General features: G+C 39.4%; 1 long non-coding RNA gene across 1 annotated transcript in view; it reads left to right on the forward strand.

Moving 5' to 3' along the window:
- LOC122805675 overlaps positions 1–18,276 on the forward strand; it is a 680,114-nt gene extending 661,838 nt beyond the window's left edge. Inside the window, exon 3 of the long non-coding RNA XR_006365394.1 lies at positions 17,980–18,276. This is a non-coding gene — a long non-coding RNA (uncharacterized LOC122805675). The remainder of the gene's footprint in view (positions 1–17,979) is intronic.
- The last annotated feature ends 729 nt before the right edge of the window (positions 18,277–19,005 follow it).

The following is a 19,005-nucleotide window of genomic DNA, read 5'->3' on the forward strand; positions in this document are numbered from 1 at the left end:
ACTTTATGATTCAGCCTATCATTTATTTATTTATTTATTTACATTTGTTGACTGGGAGTGTCCGACTAGACATAGGTCCATTTTCAGCGGAGGCCCGGGGAGAAAAGCTCCACAGTTAAAATAAACAGACAGTAGTTACATTGGATTACATAGTGATTAACAATTTAACATAGCAATTACTTACAACATATTTATAGATGAAGAACATAGTACATCAGTAGACAACTAGAATCTTTATCTGTGAAGTACATAATAGACATTAACAAATGTTACAATAAGAAGTTCCTGCTGTATAATAAGTACTAGGCTTATGAGCATCTGAGCTTGCTATAATCAAGGTAGTTAGTAGAGTGGAAAGAAAGGTAGTGGTTGGATGGGGTGGGTGATACTAGAGTGGGAGTTGCAAGGGCATAGCCAGCATGTTTTTAGGTGCGCTTTTAGTAAAGTTTTGAAGTGGGTGCATGATGGTATGGAGGTAATTGTGGGTGGGAGGGAGTTCCATAATTTGGCTATGGTGGAAGAGAATAGTGCTTCACCAGCAGAGTTATTGGCTTTAGTGATCTGCAAGTGATTTTTGTTGCTGGATCTTAGTGGTCTGGTGGAGCGATAGGGTTGGAGTAGATTCTGGAGGGATGGGACATTTAGTGGATGGTTTACTAGTTTGTGGGCAAGTGAGAGTTGATACCAATGAAGGAGGTGAGGGAGTTCAAGCCAGCCCAGTTCAGCAAGTGAGAGACAGTGGTGACTATGGTAGTATGCCCCTGTGGCAAATTTTGTTGTAGCAGGTCTCTAGCTTGTTTAGATCACATTGCCTTAAGTTGGTATATATTGGAGAGGCATAAAGTAGGGCGGAGATAAGGTGGGAATTTGCTATTGAAATCTTTGCTGCTTTGGTGAGAAGTTGCTTATTTCTGTATAACACTCCTAGTTTTTTGTGGACTTTTTTTATGGTCATGGATATGTGAATGTCAAATTTTAGTTTATTGTCTATTTCCACTCCTAGCAATTTGGTGTGTTCAGTTGGGTATATAGTGGCATTGTCTTTTGCTGTGATGCTAAAGTGAGAGTTGTTTTGAGTATGTTTGGTGGGTTGGAAGATGAGTAGTTCAGTTTTGTTTGGGTTGAATATTAATTGGGCATCGGATAACCAAGTTTCAACAGAGGAAAAAGCTTTGTGTGTGATTTTTTTGCAGTTTGGGTAGGGACTGGGCTGAGCAGATGATGGTTGAGTCATCTGCGTATTGTATGAGTGTGCCATGTTTGGTGGCAGAGGCTAGATTATTGGTGAAAACAGAGAAGAGTAGAGGTCCAAGGATGGATCCTTGGGGAACCTCTATGGAGACAGCTAGTTGGGGAAATATGTCATTCTGCTTGTTGGCGGTCAGACAGGTAACTCTGAAACCAGTTGGTGACTGATTGAGAGAAGGATAGGTTATTGAGGACAGAGATAAGTTGTTTGTGTGGGACCACGTCAAATGTTTTAGATAGGTCTAGGAAAGTAGCAGAGGAGAGATAGCCATTGTTTTTATCCTGAAGGATAGTGTTAGTAAAGGAGAGTAAGGCAGTGGTGGCGCTATAGTTTGGTCAGAAACCATGCTGAGTACTGGAAATGAGGTTGTTAGTAAGGAGGTAGTCTGAGACATGAGAGTGTATGCATTTCTCTAGTATTTTGGAGAGTGGAGAGAGAATAGCTACGGGGCAGTAATTGGTTAGTTCTGTGGAGGGTCCGCCTTTGTGGAGGGGAATTATATGTGATACTTTCCACAGTGTAGGAATGTAACTTTCTGACAGATATCGGTTAATCAAGATGGATACTGGGTAGGCCAGAGCATCAGCTGCGATTTGTAGGTATGCACTTGGGAGGTTGTCTGCTGCTAATTTGGTGGGCTTAAGTTTAGTTAAGAGTTTTTTATGTTGGAGGTAGGTACAGGAGAAAAAGAGAAGGCAGTGGGGAGATTACTAGTTGAAGGTGTGTGTTGGAGGGGAGGGGGGTAGTGTTGTTTAGCTAGTGATAGTATGGTTTGTGTGAAGTGTGTGTTGAATGAGGTAGCAATATTTTCTGAGGAGTGAGGGATGTTAGGAGGAAGGGTACTGACTTTACCTGGGTGGAGGATGGAGTTTATGGAGGACCAGAATTGTTTTGGGCTGTGTTGTGAGGAGTCTAGGGCAGACTGGTAGTATTGGAATTTGTCCTGTTTTATTAGCTTTTTGACTCTATTGCGTAGTTCTAGGAATTTCTGTCTAGCTGAGGGGAGTTTGGTTTTGCGCCAGTGCTCCCAGGCTTTATCCCTGTTTTTCATTACTGACTTAGTGGTTTTCTGTAGCCGTGGGGAGGGTTGTGCTTTGATTCTGGAAAGTCTTATGGGGGCATGGTAATTAAGGATGCTCAGGAAGGTAGCATTAAAAAATTCAACTGCGTCATCAAGACTGAGGTACTTTAGAGGGTGCCAGTTACATTCTTTGAGGGATGAGATGAATCTGAGTGGATTAAAGTTTAGTTTTTTACATATTTGACAGTAGATCACAGGTTTAGTTTGGTATAGGTATTTTTTGAGTAAGAATGTTAGGGAGTGATCACTGAGGCTATCTGATAAGCAGCCTGTTATATATGACTGGAGGCTCTTACTGACTAGTATCCAATCCAGGGTAGTGTGCTTGCTGGAGTTTTTATTTAAGCTGCAGTTATTACAGATGATGTTGTGGGGCTAGGCATATTTCAAGGGCAAATGTTTTTTTCTGCAGTGTGTGTGTGTGTGTGTGTGTGTGTGTGTGTGTGTGTGTGTGTGTGTGTGTGTGTGTGTGTGTGTGTGTGTGTATCTAGGACTGAGTGAGAGTAAAGGATACATCATGTTTCTTTAGTTTTCTGTTTGTGTGGTCACCGTGGCTTGTCAAGGGTACTTGAGCAATGGGAGGAGAGGTTTTTCATTCATATGATGAAGCAATTGTTCAGATCCTATTGAATTAGTCTTCCAGGTCATGTTCAGTCCAGTATCTTTTTAAGAAGTCGGTGCTATATAGCCTAAAGATAAGCTTGTCATTGTTAGTTAAGTACATTCTAGGCATGAGTGCTGTAGGTACATTTCATAGCTCTGAGTACTGTTGCTTGGGCTGCAGATGCCACCGATGGCACCAAGCATTGAATAATTTTGAGGATGTTGAAAGGTCTGGAGAGGATTTAAAGTTTAGCTGTGGGCAGGAAGCTGCCCATTACTAGGCATATGTTGAAGTTATGTTTGAAGGGGCTGGACCTGGTTAGTGTTCATTATGAAGCCTATGTTTGTGGGCCACCATCTCTGTTTTCTTGTATGAGGTAGCCTTTATAAGTAGTGAGTTGCTGGGGGTGGGGGCTGGGGATGGATCTAGCCTGAAAAAAACATGCAATCAACTGAGATTGAGATGTTTTGGTCTGGAGTGGCATACTAAATTCTCATCGATCAGGTAGTGGTCAACAAGTGGTGTTGTGGAGGAATTCTGATCATCTGCTTTGTCCACTAAGTTGGGTCATGATTTGCTGAGAGCTTTTATCAGGGAAATAGAGTGACTTCATCTTTCAAATCCCAAATGGAAGATTGGTAGGTCACAGGCAGTTTGATCTTTTGATTTGGCAGTGTTGGCAATTCACGGCATTTATATAGTTGGTTAGAAGTGAAAGGCGTGTCATAGATAAGGGATTAGCATTTTCTGTGCTGGTTGCTTGTGCTTTAGGGCATAGGAGAGTATTGATTGTGGGGCACATTTTTATCTTCTGTGCTGCCAAAAAATGATGATGAAGCCTTGTTAAAGATATGAGACTTGATCCCAATCTGTAGGAAGTTATCTGGAAAGGCTGCAGAGGGTTGCACTGGAGTCACCTCTTGATGGCCTTGGATAGGGTGCATGAAGAGGTAGGTCATCTACAACTTGTGCTGAATCTTCTTGGTCTTTTGCCTTAGTTTATGATACAGTCTTAGATCATGCAGGATTTAACTTTAATTCAGCAGACGTATTCTCATGCTCTTACAGTTTAGTCAGCCACTATTTCCAGGCCCATGGAAAGGGGTATTCAAAACATCAGTGCTAAGCAGCTGCTCTAAAGTTTTAAAGGACAAGATAGCAATGGCAGCTTTTTCACTGGTATTTTTGGTTCTGAGTCATTAGATATTTACAGATAGAGATCCACTGTGGTTTATGGAGGATGGAGTCATCTTAATCGAGTGGGCCTGGATATGTTTAATGCTGATTTATCTTTGCTTCTTTAAGTCTTGATAGCTGATCGATAAAGGGCAGAGAATCTTACTTAATGACATTCAGGAAAGGTGAGGGAGCAGACTACTGGTGCAAAACACCTCAGTGGGCAGGTGCATAGTCATTCTCTCTCCCCAACTTGCATTTTACCCCCTTCCTTTCCTAGGCTGAGTTATGAGAGTACTTGGGCTCTCAGGGTGAGCTTTTGGGAAGAGTGTTCTCAGAGGTGTAACTCTGTTTGGAGGAGACTTGTCAGAGCAGATGGTCTTAAAATACTCTCTGGATCTTGAGTTAAATAGGTTTTAGAGTTAGTGTTTTATCACACTGACTAAACTGGTTTACCTGACAAGCAGGTTAAATATTGATAATAGGTTTGTACACGGTTTAAAATGTGGCAACATCTGTTACGATGTTTTAATGGTATTGACCTTAATGATTCCTCTTATTTCCCTTGAAATGCTTAAGCACTTTTTTTTTATTGCAAGAATAAATGCATGCCAAAGGATGATGTTGCTAGTAATTTGGGCTCCCTCTTAAAATGCTGAAACTCTTAATACCAAACTCCAAAATGATAAAAATAAGACCAAAAGCTCAGAAGAACAGTGAATTTCAGATATTGCTTTTCACCTTTAAAGTTATTTTTTTCAGGGTGGGTGAGGGCAAGTTCCCCAACACACACAGCCATTTCCCACTCTTATATATACCAAACACTGAGATTACCATGCCAAGAGGCAGCAATCTCAGACTTAGTATACATAAATCTGCATTTCAGTCATTCAGTTTTGGCATTCTGTGACTTACTCTTATGAATCTTGGTATTTATAATGGCTACCAGTAATTTCCCAATCTTGCTGTAGTAATCTGTGCTGCAAGTCAATTGTTGTGATGTTTGTTATTGTGGACTTACTTAAGCAGAGAAGGAGAATGGAGCATGGGGACAAATGCAGTTTGCTGGCAGATGTTTTTGCCCCAATTGCACAGATCTGGTAGTTAGTTGCCAATTCAGGATAGGGAAAAATGGGAGTGGGGGGTGGATGACCTATGGAAACAGGGATGGAAGAGAAGGAAGTGATGTAGTTAGTGAAGGGTGCTAAAAAGAGATGCTTAAATCCTTAGTCCATACGTCTTTCACTTCTGCAATGCCCTTATGCATTTTTACCTCCAATAAATCAAACATATCTACATATTCACCCTTCCAAATTTTCTCTTTTACTACCATAGGGATATGCATCATAACAGACACACCTGTGCCTCTGACAGAAAGTACCGTAAGCCATCTAAATCAGACAAACAAACCTTCTTCATAGACTAATAGTATCCAAGACTCAGGTTCAGTTGTCCAAATGAAAGCTGTGTAAGCACATCCCCTCGTCTTCATGTCCTTAATTAAATTGCCTTCACAGTGGCCCATGCAGGCATGTGTCAACAAACTCCTTGGCCCCTGCTCCTGACCAGGTATACCCAACAACTCCTGCAATTGTTCCTTACCCTCTGGATTTAGTGGCTGTAGAAAATCTGTTAGGTACTCATCAATAATTTGGCCCTGCATTTCCTCCCGAGCCTCAATGATTGAAGTAAAATTGCTGCCTGCAGGCAGCAGGGTTGTAACCATAAACCCTAGAACACTGCTTCCCTCTTTTCTATGCCTTCTTCTTCCCTTCCTCAGTGCTGACATATCAGATATCTGCTCCTACATGGTTCTGCTCTTTGTCTTTCCTCTTAGAGCTGAGACCAGAGTGCCCCCAGACCTGTTTGTGGCTCCCATACAACTTCTTAATAAATGGCCTCAGCCTGAGATCCAATGTCCTGCCATCATCATCATCACCATTTCAGCTCCAATAAATTAGCATGCTACAAATGAGGGAAAAAAACATAATTAACACTGGCAATTTCTACACTCTAGCACAAAAAACTTTCTTTATAGTTCTCCAAGTCATTGATGCTAAACATAATCCATACAAGATGCAGCTCTGATGAATGATGCATGAGATACTCAGCCTTGCCAAACTCACATGGGTGTACACTGACAAGACACCAGGAAAACTCAGGGATAACCCCCTTACAAGACTACTCCTATGCTATTGCACTCTCCAGCCCACTGTACTGTCCAGCGTCAGCACCCATAATGTATAAGTGGCATGCACAAATTGTACCCACACGAAGGTCCCAAAACAACAATGGTGCTACTGCCAAATGCAAGCAATACACAACGATACCACACCAAAAAGTTTATTACATAAAGCTTTCGGGTCTACACCCTTCATCAGTATAAAACAAATGCAATAATACAACATTTAAATAGGAGAAATCATATAGTCACATGCTTCAGCCCATCCCACAACCTAAACTAACAATTAAATCTTAAAGAAATAACATGTCATAAAAAACATATTGTAATATATCCACCAATAAAGCACAACATAACAAATTAAAACAGTAAAAAATCACATATGCACAAATCTTAATAAAAACTAATACAAAAAATAAATACAAAAAATAAACAATCAAATATATAATTATCTATACTAAAAAGCTATACACTAACTCACAATATATATATACTATATATGTTTATAATAACCAAATTTATAAAAAATACTTTATAAAATTCCTTTAATAGTATACATATATACCAGTGTTGGTTAAGAAACAGAGGGAAAGGCTTTAAAATGAATTTATGTATCTATATGTATATATATGTGTGTATATCTATATATATCTATATATATATATATATATATATATATATATATATATATATTAATATGTATATAGGTATATATGTATACTATATATATTGTGAGTTAGTGTATAGCTTTTTAGTATAGATAATTATATATTTGATTGTTTATTTTTTGTATTTAGTTTTTGTATTAGTTTTTATTAAGATTTGTGCATATGTGATTTTTTACTGTTTTAATTTTTTATGTTGTGCTTTATTGGTGGATATATTACAATATGTTTTTTATGACATTATTTTTTTAAGATTTAATTGTTAGTTTAGGTTGTGGGATGGGCTGAAGCATGTGACTATATGATTTCTCCTATTTAAATGTTGTATGATTGTATTTGTTTTATACTGATGAAGGGTGTAGACCCGAAAGCTTTATGTAATAAACCCACATGAAGGTCCCATCTTATCCTTGCCCACTAATAGTGTCTGGTTTCCTAACAAATGAGGAAAAAACATCATTAACACTGGCAATTTCTACCCTTTAGCACAAAAAAAAAAAAAAACTTTCTTTATAATCCTCCAAGACATTGATGCAAAACATAATCCATACAAGATGCAGCTCTGATGAATGATTCGTGAGAGACTCAGACTTACCAAACTCACGTGGGTGTACACTGACATGAAATCAGGAAAACTCAGGGATAACCCCCTTACAAGACTAGCCCTATGCTATTGCACTCTCCAGCCCACCGTACTGTCCAGCGTCAGCACCCATAATGTATAAGTGGCATGCACAAATTGTACCCGCATGAAGTTCCCAACTCATCCTTGCCCACTAATAGTGTGTAGTTTCCTAACAATGCTGTTCATTAGCTAAACAACTTACAAAAGGCAAGCACTGGCTTCCCACATCAACTATTCTAACTCTTATTAGCAAAACAAACCAAAAAAAAAATACAGGAAACAAACAAAAATAAACACCTAACAGCCTACTACTCCATACTAAAATGAGAAGGAATCTTATTAAGGAGCAACACTCAGCTGCCTTAAACATATTCCTCTTCAATCCCTCCACAGCAAAGGGGATTGAATCACATCTCGCAAATACAAGGGTCAAAATTAGGGACTTTTTCTCATATAAATTCAAGTCAATTATTGATTAATAAAATAACCAGGTTTGCTTCAGCATGCAGTTTGAACAATAAGAAGTATCAGATTCTAATGACTGACATTAATGACTGAGAGTAATCCTCAGTTATTTACCAGAAAATCATTACACCAGGGACCTAGAAACCAGAATTAAATATCCACTTCATTTGGTGGAAACTAAAATGAAACCAAGTAACTAATGTGGAACAATAATTAAACAGTCTTAAGGTTTTCTGTCACCCAAGGCAATTGTGTTATCTGTTTTTTTCACAGTTACTGCACAGATATCACAACAACCAAATTATCACAAACTTAATAAAATGCTAATTGTCTCACCAGTTATAGTGTAACTAAAATAATGTGGCTTTTAATCCATTGTTTGGGTCTGGATAATTTATTTTCTTTATACTGTAACGCTAGGCACCTTCAACTCAGAAGTATCTAACTCTTTCTTCGATTGTCCCATGTTTACTAAAGAGTGACATCTTACCTACTTAAAACCACTTGGCAGAGTTTGTTAGGCCACACACTCTTTTTTTGCCTGGAGATTGGAATATGGCTTTGCAACCTATTGAGCAGTGCACATAAGTTGCTTAAAACAGATCAAGGTACAAGCACACAAAATTACAGCATACATGAACGGTGCTCAGACATGCTCAATAACCTAACAATAAGGAGACAATGACTCAAATCAGCAAATATTTGCCAGTATTACTGTAACAGACATAATCATTCATGGAACGGCAGGAGCTACATTAGCAGCAATTTATTTATTTATTTGACATTTGTTTACCGGAGAGGTCCGACTGGATGAGTAGTCCATTTTCAGTGGAGGCCCGGGGAGTAAAGCTCCACAATACAATTTAACAAGGATACCATTTTTATATTGGTTATTCATTATTTACAGAGTAAACAAATTATGCATATAGAATTACAAAATACAATATACAAAGGGATACGTCAGACACTGGTGTGAAGATGTATTTACAGTGGACAGTAAGTGAAAGAGTAGAAGCTAGCTGGGAGAAATCGGGGTAATTTTGGAGGGGTTAAGGAGATGGAAGGAGAGGTAGCAAATAGAGAATAAAAGGTTATTCAGTGAACTGAGAGCTAGAAATGAGGGTAAGAGTTAATAGAATTGATGGTACCATCAGCTTGGGGCTAAACATGAGCAGATCTAGTTATCAGTTAAGTGTACACTGAAAAGTTGTTTAAATGTAGATGGATTGTTGGTATTCTGGATATGTTGGAGGATGGTATTCCAGACTTTGGATGTGTGGTTTGGGAAAAGAAAATCCCTGAAACTGTTGTTGGATTTTGTGATTTTTAATAGGATTTTTTTGAAAGATCTTGGAGATCATGTAATGGAGTAGGGCTCTAGCAGATTTTGTAGTGCTGGACATTTGTTGCGGTGGTATATTATGGTATGGGTGGTTGTGAGTTGATTGAAGGATAAAAGGTTGGGTAGTTCAAGCCAGTTTAGTTGGCAGAGGGTATCACAGTTGTGTGATCTGTATGGTGAGTTTGTGACAAATCTGGCAACTTTATTATAGCAGACTTCAATCTTAGCTAGGTCAGTTTTCTTAAGGCTGGTGAAAATAGGTGAGGCGTACAGTAGAGTCCTGGCAATAGCTTGCCTGGTGGAGTTGGTGAGGTATGGTTTAATCCTATAGAGAGCGCTGAGTTTAGCATGGGTCTTTTTAATGACTAGTGTTAAGTGTTTGTCATATCTCAAACTGTTATCCATTGTGACTCCAATTATTTTGGTGTGACTAGTTCAATTTCAGTGTTGTCTGATGAATAGATGAGAAAGGAGATGTGAAATTGGTGGTTTTATTGTTGGAAAAGAGCATCTATTTAGTCTTATTGCAATTGAGAATGAGTTGATAGTTGGAGAGTCAATACTCGATGGCCGAAAAGGATTGTTGGGCTATTTCTTGGAGTTGCAAAAGGGAGAGGGCTGCACAGATAATTGCGCAGTCATCTACATATTGAAGAACAGTGGCAAGGTTAGTAGTGGTGTGAAGTTTTTTGTGAAAATAGCAAACAGGAGTAGGCCTAGAAATGAACCTTGCGGGATGCCTCCTCTGGTAGGTAATAGGAAGGATAGATTCCCTTGCTATCTAACTGCTTGCTGTCAGTCAGATAGATAGTTGCGAAATCATGAGGGAGCTGTGTGGTTTAGGTTTAGGGATGAGAGTTCATCTAGTCATTTTTGGTGGGAAACTGTATCATAAAAGGGTTGGGAGGGTGGCCTAATGGTTAAGGTGTTTGCCTTACAAATACAAGGTGCAGGGTTTGAGTCTCACAACGGATAATTGGCTAGGCTTAAAATGGCTTGCAAGGGCAGTTAGCCTAGTACTAATCTATAGGCTTAAAAACCTCAGCTTTGGCCGGCTAAGATCTAGCTGTATTCAACTGGACGTATAAGAGAATTTAAGTACCTTTTTATCTGCACTTTTTCAAATAATACAGTATTTAAATTGATTTAATTGTGTTGCATGAATATTAACTGAATTGGAAGCTTTGACTCTGTTCTTCAGTTAGTGCTTGCTTGAATTTTATTGTCTGTTAGTAATTACAGGTGTGGGGGTAGCCACATTCATTGATTTCCTATCAATGCCTATTTAAGTGGTACAGTTTGAAATATTTTCTGCTTAAAAACCTCAGCTTTGGCCGGCTAAGATCTAGCTGTATTCAACTGGACGTAAAGGAGAATTTAAGTACCTTTTTATCTGCACTTTTTTCAAATAATACAGTATTTAAATTGATTTAATTGTGTTGCATGAATATTAACTGAATTTGAAGTTTTGACTCTGTTCTTCAGTTAGTTTTCCCACCCACCCTCTCTGTTTCTGTTTTGGTGTTAATCTTAGTGGCTTTGAAACTGCCCGCCCCTCTTGTAAATTTGTGTTTGGATACTCCTTCTGGGCCCATCTCATTTGCTCACTCAACTGAGTACAGTGAGATCATATTCTGATTTCAGGCACTCCTACTGTGTACAAAGAGAGCATCTGGGAAAGAGAACAAAAAAATTAAAAAAAAATTTTAAGCTTCTTTCCTACTTTTCCTGTTAAGTGGTCTAGACTGTTTGTAGGCTTCTGAGCCCCCAAGCCCTTTTGTGCTGGAGGGAAGCCTTCTAGCTTAGTTTTGTTTCTTATAACTAGCCAGTTTTCTAGTTTCAGCACTCAAATATGTTTCTTTGAACTCAGCACTTGTTCAGAACTCATTGTAAGCACTACATAAGCTGCAAATTACTACAGCACTCAACTTTCCTCACTTGTCTAGAGGAAAGCAGTTTTTAGTACTTAATAAATAAGCACCTATCCAGGCATGTCTAAGGGTCAGCTCCCAGTGATTTCTCCTGTCTACCTGATGAATCTGGGCATCTTGGGGCAATGCAGCAATTTCCTCATGTACACAGACAACTCTCTCCTCCTACCACCAAACACTACAACCTGTGAGCGATGCACTTATATAGCCAAACTGGAAGCAAAGCTCTCTTCACCCAAGACTGGACTAGACAGTCAAGAGGAGAAGGTAAACACTTGCACCTCACCACACTCATCACATAGTCCCTCAAAACCTACACCACCAAAACACACACATAGAAACACAAAAGACATGCTTACATTCATGGAGACTCTCAATAAAAACCTGCCCAAGCATCAGGGACATCCAAAGCATAAACGCAAGCAAACTCCACCCCCAACACAACCCAAATGACACATAGCCCACAAACTCAGTGTGCCACTCTACCACAGCCCATAAGGCATAACAACGTACTCAACACTTTAGTCATAGGTGACTCTATAGTCAGGCACACTGATGTTCCACTCACTAGACTAAACAAGGAGAAAGTTACTGGCAGCTGCCTGCCAGGTGCCAGGATCCACCACATAACGCATGCACTCAGGTCACTCCACAATAAGTCCAAATATGACACTGTCATTGTCCATGTTGGTGTGAATGACCTGAGATGTACCTCCCTGGACTACATGAAAAGAGACATGGAGGAGCTCTCCGATCTTGTATCCCAGGCAGGTATGACCCTAACCCTGAGTAGCATCCTGCCATCACCCAGAATGATACCAAAGTACAAGGACAAAATGATTGACTTCAACAATTGGCTAAGCTTCTGGTGTCATTCGAAGGGGATCCAGTATTTGTCTGCCTGGGACGACATGATCGACAGACCACGATGCTTTGCCAGAGATGGTCTGCACCTGTCACCCTTAGGATTCCGGATACTGGCTAAGGCTCTTGCCACCCCTATAGTGCCTTTTTTAGGCAAAGTTCAAATGACAAAGTCACCACCGTAACAGGTACAAGCAAGCAAAATCTGAGGGTAATGCTACTCAATGCTAGAAGTCTAAACCTCAAAATGCACTCACTCGAGGCACTCCTTAAAATGGAGAACATTGACATCTGTGCAGTGACAGAGACCTGGTTCAAAGCTCCAGAGAGCACCCCTGCATTACCAGGCTACAATTCATACCACACCTTTCGGCCACCTAACCCAGAATGAAGCACTAAAGGCGGAGGCATGTCCATATTCATTAAGGATATCCACATCTCCAGGCTAGTTGCACAGCATAATGCATCCGAGATTATCCAAGTGCAACTAACTCTGGGCAAGACCGCAATCCAAATTGTAGCTTGCTACAGACTGACCACCATGCCCCAGGATTCCCACTCCTCATTTCTTGATACACTGGAAAGTATTAGGGTACAACCCAACACCCTAATAATGGGTGATTTCAACTACCCCACCATTAACTGGGAAAACTACTCATGTACCAACTCTTTTGCTCAACATTTTCTAGAATTCATAAATTCCAATGCCTTATTCACACCCCCACCAGGGGCAGCAATATCCTAGACCTGGTCATTACCAACATGGGAAACTGGTGTTCCACACCAGAGGTCAATTCCTTGTTGGTCAGATCCGACCACAAGCTAATCAGCCTAGACATCCACATCCCACCCCCACCCCCAATTAGGGAAACCATCATAAAAAACTTCTCCAAAGCCAACTTCACACTTCTTAAGACAGAAGTGGAAAACTTCACGACACCCATGCAGATGGACAATAGAGGTATGACTGCTGAATCCTACACAAATTCACTTTATAAGCACTTACATGAGTGCATGGATCATGCTATCCCTAATAGAACCAAGATGTTATCCTCCAAAAAAAGGAAGCCAATCTGGTGGTCCTCTGCCATAAACAAACAAACTCTACAACAGAAGAAAGAAACTGTTGCAAAAAAGAGTAAAATCCCATGACTGGAGGAACTCCCTGGTCAACCTCAGTAAGAAGCTGAGATCCCTCATAAAATCCTCCAAAGCTAGTTACGAAAACAAAATTGCCACTGACTCTAAAGGCAACCACAAAGCATTCTATAGCTATGTCAAGAATCTCAATGGGAACACTCAGATCTGCTCTGAATTACAGCACAATGGCACTAAATATACAGAACCAACTGATATTGTCAACATCCTAGCAGATAGGTTCAGTACTAACTTTACCCCCCTCTCACCCCCTAGAGGGCCAATCTCTATACCGGGAGAATGGAAAGTTCCTATAATCACGGCTGCACAGGTAAAAAACACATTCTCCAAAGCCAAGAACACAGCATCCATGGGACCTGACAATGTCCCAGGCTGCATTCTACATGAACTACAGAATGAACTGGCACCCTACCTAAGTACCATGTTCAATCATAGCCTCACCCAGGCTTTGTTCCCACTGAATGGTGCACCGCAACGGTTATCCCACTCCACAAAGGTGGAGCCACGACGGACCCCAGGAACTGCCGCCCCATTAGCCTGATGAGCCTGGTCTGCAAGGCCATGGAACGTATCATCATGGAACCCATAAACAAAGACATTGGTAATCTCCAATCTCTGGACCCTACCCAATTTGGATTTGTAAAAGGCAGATCATGTCTCCTAAACCTGATTGACTTCTTTGAAGCAGTCACCAAAGCCATAGATGAGGGTAAAATGGTTCACACAGCTTATTTAGATTTCGCCTAGGCTTTCGACACCATCCCCCACTCTGGAATTATAGATAAGCTCACTAAACTAGGTATAAATCCCTATGTCACAAGATGGGTTGCCAACTGGCTCACGGACAGAACCCACACTGTGAAAGTAGTGGATTCCAAATCCAACTTCAGACCAGTGACAAGTGGAGTACCACAGGGTTCAGTCCTGGGTCCTCTCCTGTTTGGTATCTACTTCTCTGAAGTGCAGGCTAACACAGAAGGTCTTTGGCTAACAAAGTTTGCAGATGACTGCAAACTAGGAGCCATAATCGAAACTCCTAACGATGTGTACAAACTACAAAAGGGCCTCACTGAGACAGATACCTGGTGTCAAAGCCATGGCCTGAAGCTCAATGCCAAAAAGTGTATTGTCATCCCCTTTGGTAAAAACTCTGTACCCATGAACTACCACATAGCTGGTAGTCTACTTAATGTCGAAAATGTGATGAGACCTTGGGACACAGGTGGACAGTAGTCTCTCCTTTGATAATGACATCGGCACAGTGGTTAGGAAATCCTTCTACGTGGCTCATCTCATCACAAAAGGATTCTCACCCAGAAAAAAGAGGTCATTGTTCTCCTCTACTCATCACTCATTAGACCCATTTTAGTGTACAATGCCCCTTTTGGTATGTATCTTACAAGACATCTACAACAACTGGAAAGATGACAGAAATACCTCACAAAGAGGATTACTGGCCTCAAACAGATGCCCTATGCAGACCGTCTCAAATAACTACAGCTTTACTCCATTGCATATCGCCTACTCAGGGGCGATCTCTGCCTAACATACAAAGCTATGTCAAACCCAGAGCTGACATGCTCCACTTAAAGAAATCTCAATCCCTCCGAGCTACACGCTCTAGGGACCTAAACCTTGTCACCACAATAAACAGAACATGCTGGAGGGATAGATTCCTGTCCCAGAGACTTCCCATACTCTGGAACAGACTACCTATCTATGTCAAACAGAGCTCCTCATTAGCACTCTTCAAGCAAAATCTTGATGATTGGATGAGAAATGGAAAATTCACCCCAGGGATCACTTCTGTGGCTCTGCTCAACAGGGGCACAGGAAAATAATTTTCTTGGGTGGCGAAAGCCAGGGTACATTTTTTTTGGCTAAGCTTATATAGGCCCTAGGGCCAATAGCCTAGTACCTACCTATGAACCTATGAAAAGCTCTGGACATATCTAGGAAGGTGGAGGAAACTAATTTTTTATTTTTGAGTTGGTTAATTGTGTTGGTGAAACTAATAAGAACAGTTGTAGTACTGCGACAATACAACAAAATAAAATGTAGAGGTGGAAGTAGTCAAAACCTTGTACCTTTAAGTATGAGGAGTAGTTTATTAACAACTCCAAACATTAATCCAGCTGTGGTAACTGATGACCTGCTTCCTGGACGTGAAATGGAAGAGGTCCCTTTCCCCTCTACTTACTTGTTGTTTTTAGATATCTTTTCTTAGATCCTAGCACTACCCCAAAATGAGAGCCTATTGTTAGATTTCAACACACTTGACAAGTAGAGAGTACTGCAGCTTCCCTCCTCCAGTCCAGTTATTGTGACTGATGTCATCTGAGGGACAGATGGCCCACAAGTAAACAGACTGTACCCATTTAATTAGACAAGGATTAAAAGAAAGGAAAGGCAATGGGACCTCCCAGCCAGCGACTTCAACTCACTGATAAAGTCTTGCTGCCACCTGAGATCCACTTCCAAAAGCCATCCCAGCCCAGCCAGTTGCAGCAAGCCATGCAGTGCAAACAGGGGATGAAAGAAGGAAGGAAGCCAGGCATGATAAAGAAATGTCTGAGGTAAGTCCTTAACAACCACTTTCTACTTCACTCCTTCTGAGTCTCCCAAACTAGCACTGCATGTCTTATCTTTCCCACCATGCAAACAAGAAATTTCAGTGATGAAGTATAAAAACCCAACATCTGACACTGGCGACTGGGAATTACCCCTTACCACAACAGCCAGTGAAGCAACCACATATGACATCCCTTTTCCCTTCCTTCCAATTATTTTATCCTTATCTACTGTGAACCACATTAGTAAACAGAAAATTTGCTTACTTGCCTAAACCAAAACAACTCTACCTACTGCTGGTCTTCATGGTCACATGTGCAACAGCAGCTAACCTTGTCCAAAGCTGTCATGGCAAAGAAGAAACCAGGAACCTAGTGATTCCACTTTAAATACTTGTTTTTGGCACCTTCCTTCCAATAACATCATTTCTACTTTCTTCTCAACACTTTCTCCCTGCCCCTTAGATTGAAGTGACACTTAATTTACATATCTATGTTGGGGGTCTGAGACCTCAACATCAGGCAACAAATGATGTTTCTGTTATTCCATAATCTTGGGACCTTATAAAAAGAGCTTATGTGTTTTATTGTGCTATAATGGATGATGGGAAAAAGCTTATACATTTTATTGCAATCAAATGATGGATTTATAATAGTTATAATAGAAGACAATGTATTAAGCAAACATCTGCTGCAGAAGGAAAATAAGAGTTCAAATTGATAGCGAGCGTGAGGTATTATTTAGAACTAAACTGACATGCAAAAGAGCTACAGTGGGCAGATTTATTTTCATATGTCAGGTTATTTCTGGAAATGCTCTAGAAAAAAACCTATAATTTTAACATGGAATTTCTTTTTTGCAATATGTACTCACATTGTATGTTGCCTTTATACTTTATGATGAAGCAAAGAAGCATCTTGCCTTTTTTTGCAATTATAATACATTATTTTCTTGTGAAAGTCCTTTTCACTTCAGAATATCAATCTACAATATGTGCATGTTTTTGTGCACGTGTGTTTGCATGTATGCATATGTGTGTGTGTGTGTGTGTGTGTGTGTGTGTGTGTGTGTGTGTGTGTGTGTGTGTGTGTGTGTGTGTGCGTGTGTGTGTGTGTGTGTGTGTGTGTGTGTGTGTATAGTAACCCATACATTTGCAAAACATAACTGTTCGAACATAGTAGTCTCTTTTTGAAAAAACTTTTTCAACTAATGTGTGCGGCTTTTATTACAGAAAAAAACTCTTTCTTTCTATTGGGGCAAGACCATATACATTTTAAAGAATTTGACTTATGTGTCTTTATGCATATAGCAAGTAGTTTCAACTACAGACTGACCTGGAATTTTGTTTGCAATATTTAATTTTGTCTGCAATATTTTAAGTGCAACAGATATTTCGTCTGCTAGCTAATTTTGTTTTTAACATAGCTGTAGTGTATGGAGCCTTGTGGTCCAATAGCAGAAGAAAGACAAACCAATTAAATGCTTCAATAGTGCGAGATACATGTTGGTATATATAGCTTTGGGGGTCTAGGGAGCTTTTTTTCATTTTTTTAGAGCTTCAGTTTTCAGGCAGTCAGCATTTCATAGTAGAAACCTTTGAAAGATGCTTATAATAGCAAGTGAATGGAGCTACTGCTTAGGGAACCTAAAATGAAAGAAATAAATTATAGTGCATTTTTTTTCTCTGCATTGCTTGTAGGTATGTATCATCATAATGTATCTTTTATAAGAGGAGCGCACTCTTGTTTGTCAAATTACACTATAACAGTTTATAAGATGTGTACAGAACATTTTGTTATGCCACCTTATAACAAACTATCAATGAGCAGCCAGTGCAAAAAGAAAATAAGTTGATTTTATACTGTTACATTAATAACAGCATAAATTATGCAGATACGCTCAATTAACTTTTTTAAGAAAGTAGAAGAGTTTCAAAGACAGTTATTTGCTTTGCATGTTTGCAGCTATGGCTCAAAAGCAGCTTGGATGAGAAACTGAATATTTTTTTCCAAAACATAGCTACTTAGATCACATATGTTAATTACTTTTATTCATTTATTTACCAGGTAGGTGTTCTGGTGTGAAGACCCTTATCAGTCATGCTGAAATATTAAGAGTCAGTGCTGTCACTGTGGCTTTCCCAGGTCATCACAGAAAAAAAAGAACATTACTTGGGTTTGCCAAAACCCAACTGGTTTCCATTTTTTCCACTAAAAGGCAACATTGGAGGTGACTGCATAATCTGAGGAGCAGTTGTGGGTATACTCCTTTTATGGAAGTGCAGGAATAGGGCTTGTGGATGTCTGCTCACACTCATGTGATTACAGGATTTTGTATTCAATAAAATTTGCCACTAGAAAACACCTGCTTGTTATGGTATAAAATGTAATTTATTTTGGTGTTCTTCATTAACTCTGCTTAATTTAAATAAAAATGTTGAATATAGTAATGGCGTAGGGCCACATTTTGCTTGCATTTTTATCATATTACCTATCTATCTATCTATCTATCTATCTATCTATCTATCTATCTATCTATCTATCTATCTATTTATCTATCTATCTGTCTATTTTAGAAAATCATTGCTGTAATACTTAAAAATCTAGAGAACATTTATATAATACACATAAAAGGCCATATTTTTATTGAATCCTATCTAAGCATTAGTAAAAACTAAAAAAAAAGATAGCTTGCCTCATGGAAATTTACAGAAAAAAAGAAAGTTTCCATGTTTTCAAAGATTCTGATGTCTACAATCTCAAATTTCATATTTTTAATATTTTTGGAAAATTTTGAAATAAACCTCAGGAAATGAGGTAGTGATATATGAATGGAAATGAAGCAAATGCAATGGAATAAGCAGGTGTTATATGATCAGTCAGAATACAAAAAGTAGAGGTAAAAAATAGACAAAACATTGCAAAGACAAACTTCCATTGCTATCAGCAGTTTACATTTAAAGAATAAATATTTATCAGAGGAAAACAGATATACATTTCATTCTAACTTGCAGGTTAGTTATAGGTGCAGAGCTACAGCAAAACCTACAACAGAACTACCTGATGGTGTTCCCTGTTAAGTTAGAAAATGTC

The sequence above is a fragment of the Protopterus annectens genome, chromosome 6.part1, assembly GCF_019279795.1.
Source record: "Protopterus annectens isolate FY-2018-M chromosome 6.part1, PAN1.0, whole genome shotgun sequence".
In the NCBI taxonomy this organism is placed as follows: domain Eukaryota; kingdom Metazoa; phylum Chordata; order Ceratodontiformes; family Protopteridae; genus Protopterus; species Protopterus annectens.